Source organism: Fundulus heteroclitus, unplaced genomic scaffold, assembly GCF_011125445.2.
Source record: "Fundulus heteroclitus isolate FHET01 unplaced genomic scaffold, MU-UCD_Fhet_4.1 scaffold_106, whole genome shotgun sequence".
NCBI lineage: Eukaryota > Metazoa > Chordata > Actinopteri > Cyprinodontiformes > Fundulidae > Fundulus > Fundulus heteroclitus.
The window spans coordinates 750,533-771,922 of NW_023396519.1; the positions used below are offsets into that span (position 1 = coordinate 750,533).

The 21,390-nt window shown below is 42.6% G+C and overlaps 1 protein-coding gene across 3 annotated transcripts in view; it reads left to right on the forward strand.

Annotated features, from left to right (window-relative positions):
- Nucleotides 1-21,390, forward strand: part of unc5b (unc-5 netrin receptor B) — a 106,985-nt gene that overhangs the window by 38,767 nt on the left and 46,828 nt on the right. The window lies entirely within an intron of this gene.

Consider the following 21,390-nt stretch of genomic DNA (forward strand, 5'->3'; position numbering starts at 1 on the left):
GAACTTTGACATGAGACAGGAATCAAAGGCTCATGAATGATTGATGCCCGACTGCTGACTCATCTCACTGGGGAAAAGAAGCAATATTTTGACCTGAAACATAACAAGATTTAGATTTGTTGAGAGGAGCAGAGACGCACACAGGTTGCAGAGACGCTCCGGTGTTGTTCTCAGCTTCACACGCCGCGTTAAGAAGATTGCAGGATGGGGAGAAGTTGGTCTGACCAAAAGTGATACTTTGTAACGATCGCTGGTGCTTTTCTTGCTGCTCCGCACAGACATTACCGTGGAGTAAAATGGTTAGCTGTTGTTGTTTTTTCCCCCTCTTCCTGCTGAGCTACGCATTTTCTCATTAAGTTTGACTTTGTCTAAGTTTAGTTGTTGTTGGGATTTTATTTTTTTTTTCTTGTTGTTGTTCTTTTTCCTACCTCAGCAACTTAGAAAATACAGGTGGATTAAAAAAAAAAATCAGGATGACAGTAATGCATTGGCAGATTTCCAATATCAATATACCAAAGCTTAAAAAGTTACAGGAATAGAAAAACTGCAAAAATCTACCAATCTAGGGAAACTACCAGTGCCCCTCCCCCACATGTTGCTGTACACTACTGGTTGGTTGGCTGAAAGAGGGATATTCTCCTTTTAACCTTACTTACACGGTGTGAAGTCTAAAGGACATCTATCAATTAATCAATATATGATATGGCTTGATATATATATATATATATATATATATATATATATATATATATATATATATATATATATATATATATATATATATATATATATATATATATATATATAGGCACATATACCTTGAAACTGTGGTAGTTTTACTCAAGTTTATCTTGCTGTGTACTGGCCCATGCCTAATGGCATGAATCCAAGTGAAAGTAGGACAAAATGGAAAGTCTGCATTGTGTTCACAAAAGCCAAAGGTTTGTTTTAAAATCCCGTTTGCTTCTGTCCTCTGCCAGCCCAGTTCCTGCGACTGTGAGGCTGCGAGCTAAGCACAGGGAGGGTACATTTATTTTGAACAAATGATGAAGAGGAATAAGGGGAATGAAAGGAAAAGATCAGAAGGATAAAACAGCCATTAGCCTCAGCACAGGACTTCTTTTGCCTGCAGAACCCTGACAATCTGCAGAGTAGGGAGATTGAATCTCACCTCTAACTGCTGCCTCCCCATTTGTCCCCCCTGTGCCATCGCCACATCACATCTCGTCATCTATCTCCTCCTACGTGGATTTTCGAGCTATTAGTGCCCTAATCTTTACTCATCCTTGTCTGCCTGTCTCTCTGCTCCCATTCTTCATCTATTTCTATCTCAGTCGTTTTCATTTTATTTTAATCTTCTTGAAAAGTAGTCTTTTTCCCTAAATGTACTTCAGAGATTTTTTATTATTGATGTAAGCAGGAATTTTGTGCCTTTACAGCAGAGATCTTCATCAGAGATTTGCAAAGCGTTGAGCTTCTGGTACTGATTTCAGCCAATTCTGATATCTCTTCAAGAATCTTAATTCACAGTGTTAAAAATTTGATGTTGGTTTGTTTCAAGACTTTCTTCAATGAGTGTTTGTTTGTTTGTTGTCTATATTGGAAGAGGTGAACACCGTCTATCTATTATCTATTTAGACCAAATAAATAAGCTGTCTTTAGCATCTGATATTAGCAGAATTAATGTGGCTGTCTTTATAGAAATAATCTGCTAAAAGAATGTAGATCCTTACCTTATCTCTGAGCTTTCCAAAAAGCTCATTATTTCTAACTATAGCATGCCCCATGTCAGACAGAGGTTGAAGACTCTAAATCTGGAAAACAGATTAGCTTTGGTGTTTATATCTTCAGCCTTTCTGGTATCTGCTAAAGACGGGTCAGTTTGTCCCTTTGCCAATTGGACAAAACCTTCCCAAAGCACGCACAAATTGATGCCTAGTGGCAGATGCTTTGCTGTTGTAGCTGAAAAGTTGGTTATAAAACCACTTACACAGCAACACCACAAAATTGCTATGGGGCATAATGAACAGCCGGATGACATGCAGTACCTGCTTATAAAATACAGTTTCCTTTTACAACATTATTGCAAAGTTCGTGCTTCCTTGGATGTGTTTTCTGATGTTGGGTCTGCTTTCCTCGCTAAGCTTCCACACTGAAGAGTGTTTTCAGCATATTTTTTTTCCAAGTATTTTTTCCCCAGTAAAATGGTTTCAGGGTTGTTTTTGAAACAAAAGCTAAATTATTTGGAGTTTAAAACATTTTAAATTGTCCTTTGCATCTGGTACAATCTATCAGTACACTAGCGCAGTTAGCATCATTGAAACAGCAGTCTTTGTGTGCATTTCCTGGTGAATCTAGATGCTTGAGCTGCACCGGCAAGAAGTATTTGTCAACATGCCTTCGTGGAAAATACAGTTTTTACAGCTTTTGTGCTTCATCTGAGTATTGCTTTTGCTTTTCCTCAGTAATAACTTCAACACTGAAGAGTTTTGGGTTCAGCATGGTAGCTTTGTTGCCTTCAATGACCCTATAATCCATGTTGAGCTCGGTTTTTAAAAAGTTACAGTATTAAAAACGCTAAATGCTTCTACAGTTGAAATGCCAATTGTCAGAGAAACAACCAGACTAACAGGAGTTTTGTCCATCCTTACATGCCGCAGCGTTGCCCCTACCCCACCTACTGCTGTGGTTAGCTGACGGAAACAAACAAAGTCTTCTTTTCTCTGCACCAACTTCCACCCTGAAGAGTTTTGAGGTCAGCGCAGCCTGTTAGGTCCTACCCCTGGGTTCCACTGAACGTGGAAGGGCCGTGGTGCGTCTGCGATGTGCCTTCTCAGCTGATTGCAGCAACTCTGGTCAGTCAGAGCTGTTCCACCCGGTACGCCGTGTTGCATTGCTGAAGCGTCCCAGATGAGCCGGCGCTCACCACTTCTCCAAAATACGTGGCTGTTCTATTTTTGCCGCTCGCCACACCAACTCAACGTCAGCCTGAAGCAGAGCGGATCGTTCTGGCAGGAAGTCAGTTAATGAAAAGCAAATTGCATCCAGTCTAGTTTACAAGTAAGAGACTGGATGTGCAGACTAGTTTGATTGCATTTTACTCTGAAACATCATTATGTCATTACCTGCAGCTGAAGCACAAGGCCACCCGAGGAATTCACTTGATACTTGACACCATTGAAGAAAAGACTTGTAAGTGGAAATAAATAGCCACTTCACTGGTTTATTGTTCTATTTAAAGCCTAAAAGTACACTACTATTGCACGGCGACGCAATCCTCGCCTTCGACCACGCGGAGGCGCTCCGCTCAGAAACCCTCCCGGTGGAATAGGGTGTTCCACGTTCAGTGGAACCCCGGGCTTAGTCACGGTGCATTCACTGATCAGAAAAACATAGAATTTTTGAGTCATGCTGAAAATCAGCCAATCCTACTCTCCAGAGAATTTCTCCCATTTTTTTCACAGTAATTCTGTCCCAACCCCAGGTACATTTTGTGTTGTTGCTGCTTATGAAATGGTAATTGTCTCTCATAAAACTATGGATATGAGGCATTTCCCAGTTTTCTTGCCAATTTTCCACACACTCACAACCACAGAGGCCATCCTGCAGCCTCTTGCTTGTTGTCTACCGCATATCTGGGGAGCTCTCTGATGCAAGGGGACGCAATGAAGCAACAGAGTGACGCCAACCCTGCTGTGTTTGTGTGGGCTTTGATCATGCTTTGTTTTTTCCTCCGTTTGTCCATGGGCTGTCCGCTCTGCCACACTTACTTGGAAACTAGCAGGAATGGAGATGTCTGTGCATTTAGTGTGCGGTGCACATTTCTGACAGCGAGGTCTGCTCGTGGGTTTGTGCACACCATCTAACTCTCTGTTTGCCTGTGTGTGTGTGTGATTGCGCGTGTGTGTGTGTGCATGTGTGTGTGTAAGAGGTCATCGGCGCGGCCCGTCGATCCGCTGTCAATCCGGCTCATCCCCTCATCTGTTCATTAGCATGACAGAGAAGCTCTGCTGCCAAAGCAGTTAGTCACAAGAATCAGCTCCTGTCACAACACATTACGGCGGCAGGCGTCTCTAAGCGTGGCCGGTGCCCACAGCTCACATACTTACACACACCATTCAGGAGTTACACTCAATCTGCACCTTGGGAGTGTTTCTACATCTCCTCCTACCTTCCTATTATCATCCATCCACCTCCTTTCTAACTACCTTCTTTTCTTCCCTCCTGCATGGCTGCACACACACACACACACACACAGCCTCACTGATAATCTCCCTCCTCCTCCTCTCCATCATTCCCTAACTTTAGCAGGGATACATGCACCATCTCTCCCATTTCCATGTCCTGCTTTTTTTTTTTTTTTTTTTTCCCCTGAACGTCACTCCCCGGCCGGCTCTATTTCTGTCTCCCTCCCTTCTGCTCTCCGTCTCCATAATGCTGGAAGAGATCAAGACTTTTCATATTTAATCCATCCGTCTTCTCCCTGTGATGTTTTAGTTATCTCTCTCCCACTCTGCAGCTCCATAAGCCCCCCTCTAACGCTCTCCTCCGCCTTCATTATCACCTGCTCGGGTGTCTGATGTGATTTGTACAGGAAGTTTGATCCCTCCGTCTTCCCTCGGTCTCCTGGGGCAGCTGGGTTGTCATATCGTATAATAAAAAACACATATGTTGTGATGCATCGGGCCTTCCTTGCACAAATCGTAATTCACGCCTACCGAGCGAGCGCAGTAGAACACTAAGCTGCCCGAAGACGGTATCTCAAACATGAATTCTGTCTTTATTCGGGTGGTTTTTGCAGCCTCCGTGCGCGACTTTCTTCTGTAAAAGTGCGGAAAGCCTGAGTTCTTTTAAATCAAGATTAAAAACACCTCTGTTTAAAATTGCCTTTGACTGTTCTAGTTAAACTGTTTTACTGTTTTTAATGTTCTTCTTTGTTTGTACATTCTATCCTTACTTGCTTTTATTTTATTTTCTATCTACATTTTATTCCTACTTGCTTTTATTTTACTATATTTTAATCATGTAAAGCACTTTGCATTGTCTTTGTACCGAATAGTGCTATATAAATAAATTTCCCTCGCCTTGCCTTGCCTTGCCTTGCCTTGCCTTCTGTACTGACTGTAGAGATGACCTCAGGACAGCTGACTGGTGTAAACTGACTTGTTTCCTTCAGGTTTGGGCTGTGTTATTGTTGCAGGGTCAGCCTTGTGTTACCTTACCTTAGCCTATGTCAGATAAACAAACGTTATGAACTGAATTCACCCTCCCAGCACGAACCACTTCCTGTTCATTTGTCCATTTCTTACAGCAACGCTGAAAAATGTAAGTTCATCGCAAAAGTTACCGGCACTCATGAACTTCCTCACTTGTAGGTGTCATCCCAAACACCCCTCCACCTGTACTTCGAGCGTGAAAAATACAAAAGTTTAGTGAGAAGAAGCAGGGATTCAGCTTCAGGGCAGGAACTGTCTGCTCTCAAGCATTGATTGACACTTAACAGTAGCCTCCACCTTACCCCAACAGGGACTTATCTAGTGAAATACTGTTGCAGCTCTATATTTTATTTTATTTTTTGCATTATATCCATTTTTTTAACTCTAAGAAAACTTACTCAAGTGTACGTTTTTTAGAAAAATGGAAGCGGTCAGAGTGCTGACCTGGTAAGGCGAGGTGGAGGGAGAGTGCTGCAAGAGTTAAGAGAAAGGTGGATCAGAGGACACAAGGCTGTGAGGGGTGGGGGCTGCAGCCTCGCCCATGCAAATACCGTGGGGTGGAGGGCGAGGCGCTGAGCTGGGGAGGGTAGGCAATATAGGGTGTGTAATTACAGGGGCCCTAAGAGGAGAGGCCTGTAATCAGCTTGCCCTCAGGAAGGAATGCAGCTCATCTTCTCATGTAATTACGGTCATTTAAACAACCCCGGCTCCCAAACACTCATCCCACTGCACTGCTCACCTATTCCCTCTACTTGCTTGCACGCCCTCAGACAGCCAGCGACAGGGAAGGACAGGTTCCCAAACAAAATGCGGTGTTTACAGCACGGTTAGCAGTTGTGTAGTCTGCAGGCCTCTCGAGAAGCCGTCTCCTTGTGGGCTCCCGCCATGGCAACCGGCCACCGCGGACAGATTTGCACAACTCTCTACTCGAGCGGGGCGGCGGTGTAGCTGCGGCGTCTCAACACAAGCGCTCGCCCAGGAAGGGACGCAGTCGCATTGTGCAACATTGGGTTTGACCTCCCTGTATAATAGCTGTGACATTGGTCTGTAATTTAGAGAGGATAATAGCAAAACATCATTGTCTCACCCACTCTTCCGGCTCTTCGTCCCCCTCTTCAGCCTCACCCTTTCTTTTCTCGCTCTCCCAGTCTCCACTTCTGATAGTGATTGATAGTACTTGTGCCGCACACCCGTGTTCCCATGCCGTAGGTGGTCATCGGGGCGCACACAAGCAGCACAGGGCCACTTTTTGATGGGCTATGATTAATGAGCTTTGTGGGGGGTGGCGCCCCCTAGTTGCAACAGCGCACGGTTTCAGCCTTTCTGTCTATTCAAATTCAGCAGAGGAGTTGCAGCTACAAAAAAAAAAAAAAAAAAAAAAAAGCCAAATCGTCTTAGAGCACCCACAGTCACACTCCCCCACACACTTTAAAGCAGAGTCTTCCTTGGAGGAGTCTGTCTCCTGCATCTAGTCTGAGTCAACATGATCCATGGTGTCTCACAAACATGCCACAGAGGTGCTGGATCTGATGTGAAAAAAATGCATTTGCCCCCCTTACAGATTTCTGAAATCATGGCAATTTTGTTATCAGACAAAAACTAATCTGAGTAAATACAAAATGCAGTTTTGAAATTATTGTTTCATTTATTATAGAAGAAAGCTATCCAACCCAACCTGGGCCCTTTGTGAGAAAGTAATTGCTTCCTAAACCCAATACCCAGTTGTGCCCCCGTTGGTGGTGACTACCGCCATCGAGTGTCTTTGATCACAGGCGATCAGCCTTTTGCGTTCAGTAGCTGTGGGGAATGTTGCAGAGCTTTTATTTGCAGTCGTAATTCAGCGACATCTGAGTTTGTTTGTGTTTTTTAAACATGCACCAGCATCTTGACCAGATTTAAATCCAGACTTTGACTAGGCCACTACAAAACGTTCATTTATTTTATTTTTTTTATGAGGGTATTTCGGTTGAGAGCAAATATTTCTATATATCTCCTGATGCAGGGAAGCAGCAATCACACCACTACCATGTTTTACTGTTGGTATGATGCTGTATTTCTTAAATGTTATGTTAGTTTTATTCGAGACCTAACGAGATGCACACCCTCAGAAAAGTTGTACTTCTGCCTTCTCAGCCCACAGAATATTTTGCCCAAACTTGTGGAGATCATCATCATTAATACTTTTGTTTTGAGAACGACGTCTTAGTTTTTTTTGATCCCAGAATATTTACCCAGTCTTTGCTTTGAATGCTCCTCTGGCATGTAGTAACCTCTTGAGAAGTCAATTATTAATGAAATTTGGCCAGCAACTGTTTTCATTTGTGTATAAAGGGGGTCACTGTGGTTTACTGGAGTCCCTACATTTAGGAAACAGGTTACAATTTATTTAAAAGGGGGTGTGATGTGTTGCATTTTGTGATACCTTAAGCTGTTCTTCGTGCTGTCAGTCAGGCTCAACATACATGATTTCTTGATTATACAGGTTAACAACAATCAAGCCTGAAATCGAACACAGCTATCTAAAATCATGTGGTTACTCACAGGTAGTTCACAATTTAATAAGGAAGATGATTATGTTTATACACAGAGGCAGGCTGGTTTGGCTTTTTGCCCTTTAATAAATGATATTATCATTAAAAAAAACATATTTTTGTTTATATCCATGTGATCGTTATCTGATAATGAAGTCTGTGTGATGATCTGAAACAATTAAATGTGAAGAAAAAAAACAAAAACAGAAGTTATCTTGAAGAGGGCAGAAGGTTTTTCACAGCAGTCTAAGCAAAGATAAGACGCGGCAGCATTTACCCGGTCATCGGAGAAAAATACCACTCACTCTCTGCCTTTAATTGTCTCTTATTGGCCCTCTGTAACCATGAGGTTGGGTAGCATGTTTACACGCGTGCGTTGATGGGATCCCACACGGAGTCCCCTCGCGTTATTATGTCACTATGGGGGGAGAAAAAAAAACAAAAACAAAGATTAGTCCTTTTTGGAAAAAAAGGGCAGGTCACACTTCACGTACAATTAGAGGCTTCTGGAGCAACACACCCTGCAGCTAAGAGCATGGGATTACACTCTACAAGCAGATCTGTAAATGAGGTCTCGCAAGCTTCTGCATTTGTTGCGTGTGCCCGTGTGTGTGCGTTTGTGTGTTTATGTGTGTGTGTATGTGTTAACCCGTCCCCAGGCTCTCTCCTCATGCCACCCAGACATGTTGGATGAACAAGCGAAGCATTCCTGTCACTGTGCATCTCCGTCACCTGCTTGGCCTTCTCCCCTCTGTCAATCTGCTCTCCAGTCCTCGGTCGCCTACCTCTTTCTGCTGGAGCATGATCGATGCGGGGTTTACTGGCAACGGCTGCGACCTCTGTTGTTTTTCGAAAGGAACGCGCGGAGAGAAATGTAACGTTCTGGCTTTTAATTAAACGGCAGCACCTGGTGTAGTTTCTGGCAAATGGTTTAATTAAGCAAGGGATGCGGGAGAGATTAGCGGAGCAGACTGCAGACTTTAATGTTAAAGCAAAAGATTTAAAACGATCCAAGCTACAAGGAGTCACTTGTGGGTAAATGTTCCTTCTTTGTAAATTTTAAACTTTCTTTTCTGTTTTTTTTTTTTGTTTTTTTTCTACTGTCACGATCTCCCTGTGGGCTCTATTTTAGCTCCTGTTTCTTTAAAGCTCTCCTCTTGATAGACTGAGCCTCTGTTCATTGGCAAACTTGCTGCTGACAGGATTCTCATGAAATGACAACCCTGTCTAAAAATAACGCTTTTATACTGTATTTAAATATATAAGATGTGCTTATTGCTTTTATTCAACAAATTAAAAGCAAGTTTTGCTTCCACTGACGTAAAACTTGCATAACATTGAATATTGCAGTTATAACATTATCTATACTATAGTGTTATTTGGGTTTAGAGAAGCACACAATTTGGAATACAGGACTGTCTCAGGAAATTTGAATATTGTGATAAAGTTCTTTATTTTCTGTAATGCAATTAAAAAACATGAAATGTCATACATTCTGGATTCATTACAAATCAACTGAAATATCGCAAGCCTTTTATTGTTTTAATATCGCTGATTATGGCGTACAGCTTAAGAAACCCAAATATCCTATCTCAAAATATTAGAATATTTCCTCAGACCAAGTAAAAAAAAATTATAACAGCAAAACAAAATCAAACATTTGAAAATGTTCATTAATGCACTCAGTACTTGGTTGGGAATCCTTTTGCACAGATTACTGCATCAATGCGGCGTGGCATGGAGGCAATCAGCCTGTGGCATTGCTGAGGTGTTATGGATGCCCAGGATGCTTCAATAGCGGCCTTTAGCTCATTTGCATTGTTGTCTCTGGTGTCTTTCAGCTTCTTCTTCACAATACCCCACAAATTCTCTATGGGGTTCAGGTCAGGGGAATTGGCAGGCCAATCAAGGGCAGTAATGCCATGGTCAGTACACCAGTTACTGTGAGAATCTTATGTCGTCTCTTAACCACTACCATACTTGTGATTTAGTTTACTGAACCAAGCTGAGTGTTTTTTAAGGCTCAGGAAACCCTGCAGTGTTTTGAGTTAATTAGACGATTCAAGTGATTAGTTGAATAGCCTACTAGTATACTTTTTCACGATATTCTAATATTTTGAGATAGGATAGGATATTTGGGTTTCTTAAGCTGTAAGCCATAATCAGCGATATTAAAACAATAAAAGGCTTGCGATATTTCAGTTGATTTGTAATGAATCCAGAATGTATGACATTTCAAGTTTTTTATTGCATTACAGAAAATAAAGAACTTTATCACAATATTCTAATTTTCTGAGACAGTCCTGTATAACCCGACTAGATTGTTGTTATAATAAAAAGCGGTTGAATTTGTCTTTCTTGTAAGGGATGAAAAAGTGAAGCAGCCTCCTTTTAATCTCAGAAACATTATGATGGAAAATTGCTGCGCTTTTCAAATCGTAACTCTTTCAAACCTTGGTACCGACATCAGACCCAGATGGACACATTTTTGCTCAAGATGTGGCAGACAGGTCACCTGCCAAGTGTTATATAAATGTTTGTTTTTATCATGCTAATGTGAATTAGTTGAGGAAGAAACTCTTGAATGTGAGTTCAGTGTCTTCCTACGTTTGGCTTTTCTAAGACAGCAGACTTTGTCACAAAGTCATTGTTGTTGTTTAATCTTGAAATTTGTTAGCATATGACAGCTAGCTCATTCATTTAGTCCTTACATTCTGTTTTAAATCTAATCTCTGTCAGGTTTTACAATGTGTATGAGTGACTCTTGTCCTCTTTTGATACTTTGTATCAGCGGTTTTCAAAAGTCCAGTTTGTTGCCACAGTTGAAAAGAATGGCACAGATTAGGCCGGGTAGCACAGGTGGTTGACACTTTAAAAAGAATTTAGGGTCAACATCTCACCAGTTCCTGTCAAAAAAATATGCATTCAAGTAAAAAAAAAGAAATAATTCTTAAAATTTAAGCATTTTGTTGTTTACTAACCAGGTTTCTGGCAATCCAGTGACATTCAGGGACTTATTAAATAGTAGCTATTTATTACACTTGGCTAAATAAATCAGGCATTTTCAAATAAGCCGTTTTCCCACATCCCATTGTTGTTCTTGTGAATGCACAAAACAAAAATTCTAGATTTAGAAAATTGAAAATAAACAATCCCTAAAATGGCTGATAACCCTTTTTTATGTCTGTAATCTATTATTTGCAGAGCCAATTTTTAAAGAAATAAGACTACTTTGTGTGTTTCACCAATTATTTTCTGTTTAGTTATTTTTTTGAGCAAGTACAAATGCAAAACTTCATAGTGAAATTTTTTTTGCAATTAAAAGAACAAACAAGATTGTTGCTGGCGAAGAACTTTCATTGGACGGTGTTGGCCCACATGGCAAAAGGTTTGGCTGCCACTGTTTTAGATTATAATGGCTGAATTCCCAATTAAGATGCTCAAATTTACATATTACTTTTCATTTCTGTTGTCAGCCATTATAATAAGTCTTACGCTTCCCGATAAAACTACTCCTTTAATTGAAGTCACTTTCAGAGCAACTAGAGGGTTAATTCTGCTGTAATATAAAGCTGGTTTTAATTGCTTCAACATCCGCCTACGCAAATTTAAGACAATAGAGCCTTAACTTTTATTTTAGCTACTTTTTCTCTTGCACTCTCCTCCTCTTGCTTTGCAGTCAGAGACGTAAACGCGTGTCCATGCAGAACCGAGTGGGCAGCTCACATTTGGTATTATCTTTGATAGTTGATCCTTCTTCCTTAATTTAAGGTTGCTATGTTTCAAAGCGACTGGGAAAGGCTTGCATTTCATCAATATGGGGTCTCCACTTTGGTACAACTTTCCGATGTGTTTACTGTGGGTTGAGCACATGGAGCGTGCATCGAGAGACTTGTTATTTGCTGCTATTAAAGTGATATATTTCAATGTTCCGCACAAATACTGCCCTTATTTGGACAAACTGGCCAGCACATTGGTATGTTTTGTACCTTGTAAAAAAAAAAAAAAAAAAAGCACATTATAGCTTCTTTAAAATGATATAAGGAGACGTATCAATCGTTAAGGAAGAGCGAAAGGTGAGATGTGTGCTTGTTGGCGTGAGAAAGCTCTTCATTAGAGAGCGCCCATGCTGAGTACAAAGGAGCAGTGTGCAGAGCCGTGCGGAGCCACCTCTCGTGGGTGTCTTGGTGCAGAAGCAGAGATCTCGGGGCCAACATGTGGAAGCCCTCCTGAGCGAAATGTGAAGAGGTTCAATTTGTGTTCCTCATAGCAGGAAGTCAACCTCTGCTTCCCGCCTCCTGACGCCTCTCGATGGAACAGAAATAATAGTGTTTCTGTCACTCACTTGTGAATTAATGACTTTTCCCATTAAAAGATGACCAATGCTGCCCCCCCTTCTCCTCCTTTCCGTGTGTGCTGGAAAAGTGCTGCTTAAAATTGTAAGCATTGGGTTAAGTTTTCAAAGATGGATGAACTGCATGGCTCCCCGTGATCCTTCCGTCTTTGTTGAGGTGTGAAGTGATGTTGTCGAATCAACTCTCACTCCTGTCACCCGATGCCGACATGCATATGCACTCCGAGGGCTGTCCACCCCCCTGAAAAACACAGTTATTTTCTATCAACCCCCCACGCAATCAGTCCTCACATTTTTCCTTTCTTCATCTTTTCCCCTGCTGGTTTCTTGTCTCTCCTGCAGCCCTGGGTTTCTTTCAGGCTGATGAAGATGAGGTCAGCGTGAATATCAATCACTCAGCGTAATTGTCCTTTAAGGCAGGCAAGGAGAGACTGCCTCCCTTCATCCATCTCTGTCTCTTTCGACCAGACTCGGCGTGTGAAACTCGCACCCCGGGGCGTCCTCGCAAGAGAGACGGTAATGAGGTAGATTGGATGAAGATGATGTATATGCTCAGTCAGTCGATGTTACATAATGGCCGCTGATCACTGTATTAATTGGCGTCTGTCACCGGAAGCGTTTTTATAATAAAACTGCCTGTCCTTAAAATCTGTTTGTCCCTGATGGTCTCATTCAGGTGTTTGTGCTTCATGCAGATGGGATGCACCTCCATCTAAAAGGGCCTTGCATAAGCGTTTTGTCATGTTAGAACCACAAACTTTACAGTGTTTATTGGGATTTTAGGTGATAGAATAACACATCATTACAATTATGCATATTAGTGGTTCATTGTCAAGTGGAAGAAAACCATAGATGCTTTTCAAAATGTTTTACACATTGGTTCTCGGCTCCTTTGACTCCTAGGGGGCTTGTGAGAAACGTCTTGGGGGTCGCGAGATGATGCCGATGTGATAAAAAGATTTAATATTCTTTCATTTGGGAAACCGGTACCAAAGTAAAACTTTACAAGGTGCTCAGCATTCCTCATTTTAACACACTCCACTTTTTTGTAAGAGTTTTATATATATATATATATATATATATATATATATATATATATATATATATATATATATATATATATAATATATTATATATATATGTGTGTGTGTATATGTATATATGTGTGTGTGTATAGTGTATATTAGTGTGTGTATATGTATTAGTATGTGTATATATATGATGTATATATATGTATATGTATATAGTATGTGTATATATATGTATATGTGTGTAGATATATATATCTGTGTGTGTATATATATATCTCTCTCTCTCTCTCTATATGTCTGTCTATGTCTGTCTCTATCTATCTTATCTCTCTCTAGATCTCTCTCTCTCTCTCTAATATATATCTCTCTCTCTATACAGATATCTATATATATATGTGTGTATGTGTGTATATATATATGTATGTGTAAGTCTATATATATATATCTATATATATATATATATATATATATATATATTATATATATATATGATATATAGTATAATCTATATATATATATGTGTGTATGTGTGTATATATGTATGTGTAAGTATATATATATATATATATATATATATATATATACATACATATGTGTGTATATAAAACTTTCAGGTGTGAATACTTTTGCCAGGCTCTGCGTGTCTCGGCGTGTGTTTTCATTTAAGACTGTAGAGTGCGATTTGAAGTCAGCTCGAGCTGCACACCACAAGCTGTGGATCCAGCAGGCTGGAGGGAAGGAGGACTGGTGTCAGGGGAGGGCAAGAAGAAAAGTACTCCAGAGTCACAGGCGGAAGGGGGGGGGGGGGGTGGTTGCTGTTGTTTGTTTCTTGTTGACCTCATAGTATACTTAAAGGAAAGAAAAAAAAACAACAAACTTCTGATCCTGCCAGATACAGCTTGACCTCGTGTCTTTTATGCTGTGTCCCAGTTGTTTGGCTGCTTCAAAGTATTCGTCCTCCTGCTTTATTCTCTTCTGTTGCCCCCCCCCCCCCCCCCCCCTCCTCCCCCTCTTCAGAGTGCAGTGTTGGGATAGCGAGGGCACTGGAGGGGACAGTAATGACTAACTCTGTAAAGGTAATGACAAAGTACAGATGCTTTAGACTCCACTCCGGCTAGAGGCGCTGGGGGGTAAGAAAATTACAGTCATCAATGTGTGTGTGTGTATGCGTGAGAATGAGAGGCAAAGGGTGAAAGGAAAGAGAGAACAACAGAGAGCGTTTCGGTCCGACAGGAGACGGGGACAGACGTGATTCATTTCCCCCCCGCCAGATACTGCAGCGATCTGCCGCTGCACGTCTCTCCTCTTCACCCGTCTCTGGCCAGCGCCTCTCGTCTTCCCAGCCTGTCACCTCTGCCCACATCCCCTCCCATCCCCATCCCACGCCGCCCCGACGCTCCCTTCTGACTCGGCTGTCCGTTTCCCAGCTGGAGCGGGCCTCACAAAGGGGAAGGGGACCACTTCACCTACAGTCGAATTTAGCATGCATAAATAGGAGTCGGCGAGAACGCATAAGCATAGGTTGTCATCTCCAGTGTGGCTGTGTGCGTGCGTGTTCACATGATTGTTCTCTGAGTGGAAGAATAGCGAGAAGAAGCCTGTGTTTGGTGTCTGGCTGTCTGTCATTAGAGTAATAAAAGACTTGCTGCGCTGCACAGCGAGGAGTTCGCGTCTTTAAGGCTCCTCTGTTTTGCACAAATTGCCAGCTGCTGAGCTCTGATGGATGTTTGTATGCTGGCCCAAAAAAAACACAGGTTCTGCTTTAAAACTCCCAGGCTCCATTATGTTACAGTGAGACAGGTTGGGGTGGGAGAGACAGAACTTGTTTTTTTTTGTGTTTACGTCTCCTACCTCTGTTATCCAAAAGTGTTCTTATTTTAATTAAATTGTGCGCCCCTGCAGGGCTCAGAAAAGAGTGGGAACATGCAGGGCCTCTCCTCCCATCCAGTCACCCTGCCAGAAAGCCGCTCTGTCTCTTCCTCTCCCCGCGTGCCCGCCCGTCATGCCTGAAGACTGACAGGTTGTGTTTTCAGCCGATGTTTGAACACGGACCGATCAATGCTGGACAAAGAGAGAGGGAGCGAGGGTGAGGGGCGAGGAGGTGGTGGTGGTGGTGGTGGGGGGGAGCCGCAACACAATTGGTTATTGACAAAGATTTCAGAGTGTGAAAGAGTGGAGGCGACGGCTTAGTGAGGGGAGATGGGAGGGGAGGCGCGCTGATTGCGGTTCACGTGTTTTGTTCTGCATTGGGTTGAGATCCGCTAACTGTTCAAGTTGTGTTTGTTTGTGTTCCCTTTCATCCGCGGCGCAAACTTGCAGCTTTGATCATGCTTAATTCAGCGGGGGGGGGGGGGGGGGGGGGATCTCTGACCAGAGTAGGAACAGAAACCCACTGCTGGTTGACTGACTTGGGTCGGGGTTTGCATAACTTTATTCTGATTTTAGGAGATAGGCCAACCAAAAGTAGTGCAGAGTTATAAAATGAACTAATGAAAGTCAGAAAGGTGATTCCCCTAAATAAAATTACACTGCAAAGACGGATCCAAAAACAAGTAAAATGTTCTTAAAGTTAGTCTATTCATCCTTGATTTGAGCCAGTAAATAAGATTATCTGCCAATGGAATGAGTATTTTTACCCCTAAAATAAGATAATTGGATGATGGAGAGAAATTGTTCCTATTTTAAGTGGAAAAATCTTATTCTATTGGCAAATCATCTTATTTATCTGCTCAAATCAAGGACAAATACACTCATTTAAAGAAAATTGTACTTATTTTTAGTTCTGTTTTTGCAGTGTAAGCCCTTTAGAGGTCATCTAGTTAGTGAGCAGGATCCACCTGTTGGTAATTTAATGTCAGCAAATGTTCTGCTGTTCGCTGAAGGCCTCCAAGGTTTCTCAGAGAACATTTGTGAACAAACAGCACCGTGAAGACTAATGGACTCAGCAGACAGGTCAAGGAGAAGGTGGGGTGGAATTTTAAATCGGGGTTGGGTTGAAAAATAGAACTTCAAGCTTTGGACGTCGCATGGAGCTCTTTGAACCATGTCAGGAAAATGCAAAGGAGAGAAGAGGGACAAAAAGAACAGAGAACCAGCCAGGAGGCCCGCTGTCACTTTGGAGGAGCTGCAGAGCTCCAGGTTTTGTGGAAGTGCCAAGATAATTGAATTATTAAAAGACAGCTGTGGCAGTCCAGTTTGCATAAAAAGAAGACCAATATTAAAACACCTAGGGAGGTGGAAAACGTACACCCTGATCCCGCCTCTCACTCACGTTCCAGAAAGCCCCAGTGTTGGTCAAACAACTTTATTTTGCCGTGTTGAACCGGAGACTGATTTGAAATTTGCAGGACAGCGTCCCTTGAGAACTGAATGCTAAATGGATTTATAAAGAGCTCTTCTAGTCTGACTTGACCACTCAAAGCGCTTTGCACTAGAGCCACACATTCATACAGCGCTACGCAGATCCGTAGGCGACTTGGGAGCGAAGCTCCTTGCCCAGGGCCACATCAACATGTGACAGGCGGAAAAATGGAATCGAACCCACAACCCCCGCTTTAGATCAAAGCAGAGTCATGTGTTAAAACGGTCCACATCTGGATTCAGTTGACCGTCTGTGCTAAAACGTCAACATTTCCTGTCGACAGCTTTTCTCCAGCCAACTCGACAGGATTTGGATATTCTGCCGAGAAGATAAGACAAAACTTTTCAATCTCTAGACGTAGGGGTATCAATACTTTTGCATAGAGCTGCATGTTAAAACATTTCAATTTTGTTCTGCCGCACTGCATCGCACAACCCTCTGAGATAAGGAGGAACAGTATTTTTATTTTCCCGTCACATGTTATGGCGCTGTGAACAAATCAATCGGGAATGATGGAAGGGAGATGTTATTTGCACAGCCCGTCCTGAAATCATCGAAGTTCTTGAAGTGTAATTGCCTGGATGCTCTGTTTGAGTTAAAAATCATTCCCTTTTCAGCGCTAAAGCTTTCCGATTACTTTCTGAGAACCCAGAATGAAAACAGCTGAGTGCTCTGACTCACTCTGACACACAGTTATTTTCACATACAGCCATGGCTTTCTGACAGTCTAGACCATAATCACTGATCTAACAATATGTCTTTATTTTTCTTCCTGTGCTGTGCAGATGTAAAGATATGGTGTTGTTTGGGTTTTTTGAAACGTTGCTTCTCCAAAGTTCATGTGAGTAGGGATTCAGTTTCCTGACGCAGCGAGGGGTAAGCATTGTTTCCAGTTTGAGGAATCAATTCATTTCAATTCTATTTTATTTATATAGAGCCAATTCATGATACGTGTCATCTGAAGGCACTTTACAAAGTCAAATTCAATCAAATCATCAGGTAACATTTATATGTGCTTTTACACCACAGGAACCAAGGTAACTTTTTTTTGGTTATTGTACCCCTTCTATCTTCCGTCCCTTTTTACCCTTGTAAAAAGCATCATTTCTAATTGAAAGAATATTAAATCTAGCCAACTAACCCCTCTAAATGTCATCTTTTCTGTGAAATGTTCTGTACTAAGGAATCTTTTGACTCAAGAAACCATTTCCAGTACTCAGGAAAGTTGTCTTGGCCCATTTTTTTGTTTTGTTTTACCTACATCTTAATTCAGTGCATCTACCAGGGTCACAACAGATTATCCATCCATCCATTTTCCATACCCGCTTATCAGAGCCTGGTGGGGCTGGCGCCAATCTCCAATGGGCGAGAGGCGGGCTACGCCCTGGACAGGTCACCAGTCTCAGAGCAGATTACCAGGGTAGAAATTTACCAAGCAACACAAACACAGTAGAGAGGCGTTGCTTTTGATATGACCTTCAACCTTCAGTGTGAAGCCGTGCTAAGCATTTTTAGTTGGAAGGATGTTCACAGTATTATATTTCAGTCATGCCAGTTGAAGGTCTTCTATAGCTCGCGTTTTGTGTTTTTAGGTGTAATAAGCCATGCTTTGACTGGAGCAACTTTCCAGGAACTAATGTAGGTTTCATTATATTTTATTTCATTATTATTAAGGTATAAATTAGCCTCTGGCAGCCTGAATGAATGATGAACATATATGTGTAGAACATCAAGTTTTCTTTTCAGCAGCTTGGTGCAGGTGCTGAAAATAGCTAAATCAAATCATCTTTCTGCACCAACTCCCACCCCGAAGACTGTTTTTCTGTCAGTACAACGATGCATTCACTGATCGCATGCCTTTCACCGGTGAGTTGTCAACTGGAGGTTCAAGAAGAAAAGGATGCCGAGCCAGAATTTACAAAGACAGAGAAGGAAACCCGGAGGATGGGTTTATCCTGGTTTAAGCCTGGAGAAGCTCTTGACCTTCCTTGTACCCTGCAGCCACCGCTCAGTGGAGCTCTCAGCTTTGCGGAGCTTCTCCTTCAGCCTTTTGGAGCCCAGCCAGACAGAATCTGTTCATGGGAATAGTGGCACAGGAATGGCAACATGCTTACAATGGCTGAAGATGGCATCTGACTTTCTTTTGTTCTCTGATGGTAAAATATGTGACCGGGTCGTGCGCGATGCATTCGGAAAATGGAGCTCTGCAGATTTGCCTGGTTTTCAATCGGCCGTGTTTGCTCACACACCTCTTTATCCACTGAGTGTAGCAAATGAGATTTAGGAAGTGTGAGACTGCTGCGTAAGAGAGGCTTGGCTATTATTTGTGTTCATCTCTATCCGTGTGTGTGTGTGTGTGTGTGTGTGTGTGTGTGTGTGTGTGTGTGTGTGTGTGTGTGTGTGTGTGTGTGTGTGTTTACATTAGAGGAGGAAAATGGGCTGAGTGGAATGAATATGCCCCAAGGTTTTTTGGAAACCTCCTGTCTGGAGCTGATGCTGTCAGTCTGCAGCTTTCTGCTCCAGTCTTCCACTTAATGCTTATTGAATTCGGATCATTTTCATGAGCAGAAGCAAGTTTTCTGCTGGAAGGTCAGCTCTATTTAAAATTTATAACCTGGATTGCGCTGAAGGGAGAGCGGCGATAACGGTTCAAAGAAAGACAACACTAAACCACTGAATGAAGGGTAAAAGAGCCGCTGGAGCCCCAGATAAACTGAACTTCTGAGAGACCCATACAAAGTGCATTGGTTCACAGCTCAGGTCAGAAGTTTACATACATATCATGAGCGGGAATGTCAGATTATTATTTTTTTTGCATATAAACCGCAGGGGATTTTTACAGGGTGGAACAATTCAATTCAATTCAATTTTATTTATATAGTGCCAATTCATGAAGCATGTCATCTCAAGGCACTTCACAAAGTCAAATTCAATCAGATTATACAGATAGGTTGGTAAAAAATGTCCTATATAAGGGAACACAGTTGATTGCTTCAAAGTCCTGACAAGCAGCATTCACTCCTGGAGAAGCGTAGAGCCACAGGGAGAGTCGTCTTGCATTGTACATGGCTTTGCAGCAATCCCTCATACTGAGCAAGCATGAAGCGACAGTGGAAAGAAAAACTCCCCATTAACGGGAAGGAAAAACCTCCAGCAGAACCGGGCTCAGTATGAACGGTCATCTGCCTCGACTCGACTGGGGGTTACAGAGACAGAACAGAGACAACAAGGAGACAAAAAGCACAGAAGCACCACATTGATCCAGTAATCTGTTTCTACATTAGATGGTAGTAGCGGGTGAGCCGTCTTCTCTGGATGATGTCACAGTTAACAGAACGCCAGACCAGGTGTACCTACTATGAAGAGAAAAAGAGAGAGAGAACAAAAAGTTAAAAGTTGAAACAACAAACAATGCAAATTGGAGAACAGTAGTAGAACTCAGCAGAGTGACAGAAATAGATCTTAATGTCCTCCAGTAGCCTAAGCCTATAGCAGCATAACTATAGAGGTAGCTCAGGGTAACATGAGCCACTCTAACTGTAAGTTTTGTCAAGAAGGAAAGTTTTAAGCCTAGTCTTAAAAGTAGACAGGGTGTCTGCCTCACGGACCAAAACTGGGAGTTTCAGCATCAAACCTTGGGGTGGACAAGTTTGGATCATCATGACACACATTTCTTAATCCAGTCTAATCGGCCCATTTCTCTCCTCTGATCACTAGAAGCTCATTTGTGTTCCTAAAAGACAGCTAGCAACGGGGTCAGCCACACCTCCTCACTAAGATAAAAGTTTTCTTACTCAGAGTTGCTCTCATCAGCGATTTAATTCACTCTTAGGCTAAGACTCTCAGGTAGGAATCTTTTGGCTAATCTAAGAGCTCTCTGAGAGACAGGCACAGAATTACACACACACACGCACACACCTACCAATATATGCTTAAATGTCCCCTAGAAAGTCACCTGGGTGTATGTAAACCCATGACCAGGACTGTACATTAATATCTACTATGATGAACCCTAGCAGCCATCAATAAGTGGGATCTACCCATCTTTATTAGGGTGAAAAAGTCTGTCTGAAGAGGTCAGAGAATCTCTGTCCTTGCCGCCAGAAGAGTCTTGGCAGCGCCGCCCGGAGTGATATGTCACCTCGGAAATGTCAGGGGATAATGTGCGATCAACGGGACCTATATGTGAAAGGTCAGCGGCTCTGCTCTTCAGCCGACAAGTGCGGACTCTTCCGCTGGAGACCAAAGCAGGAGGGCCTCTCTTGAACCGATTAGTGTCGATATGTGGGGGGAAAAAATGTCACCACTTACGGTGCACGCTGTCAACACCTTAAATGGCTTCACACAATAAACCTAACACCCTGAAGTTGGATTGAGATGCACAAGATAAGCCGCTGCACATTCGCTGCCTCCAGATCTGCTGTTTTTTATTATTATTATTATTATATCCTGTGTTTCCTACAGTCCAGGTGCAGGATGTTATCACTGAAGGACAGTCGTCCTCATCACGTCTGCGTTGTGTGCTTTCCCAGAGAGCAGCGACTACGGCGAAGCCGAGGTTCTCCCCGACTCCTTCCCGTCGGCTCCGGCCGAGCCCCTCCCAGAGTTCCTGCTCGAACCGGAGGACGCCTTCATCGTGAAGAACCGGCCGGTCCAGCTGGGCTGCCGGGCGTCGCCGGCCACCCAGATCTACTTCAAATGCAACGGGGAGTGGGTCAACCAGAACGACCACGTCACCAGAGAGAGCCTGGACCAGGTCACCGGTAAGCTGCACGCGCAGAGGAGATCTGGGAGCACAGCTACACACACACACACACACAGGAATGTCACCTTGTGTTATACAGAGATAAACATCGTACTTAATTACCAACATCATTTTCAGCTATATAATCCATTA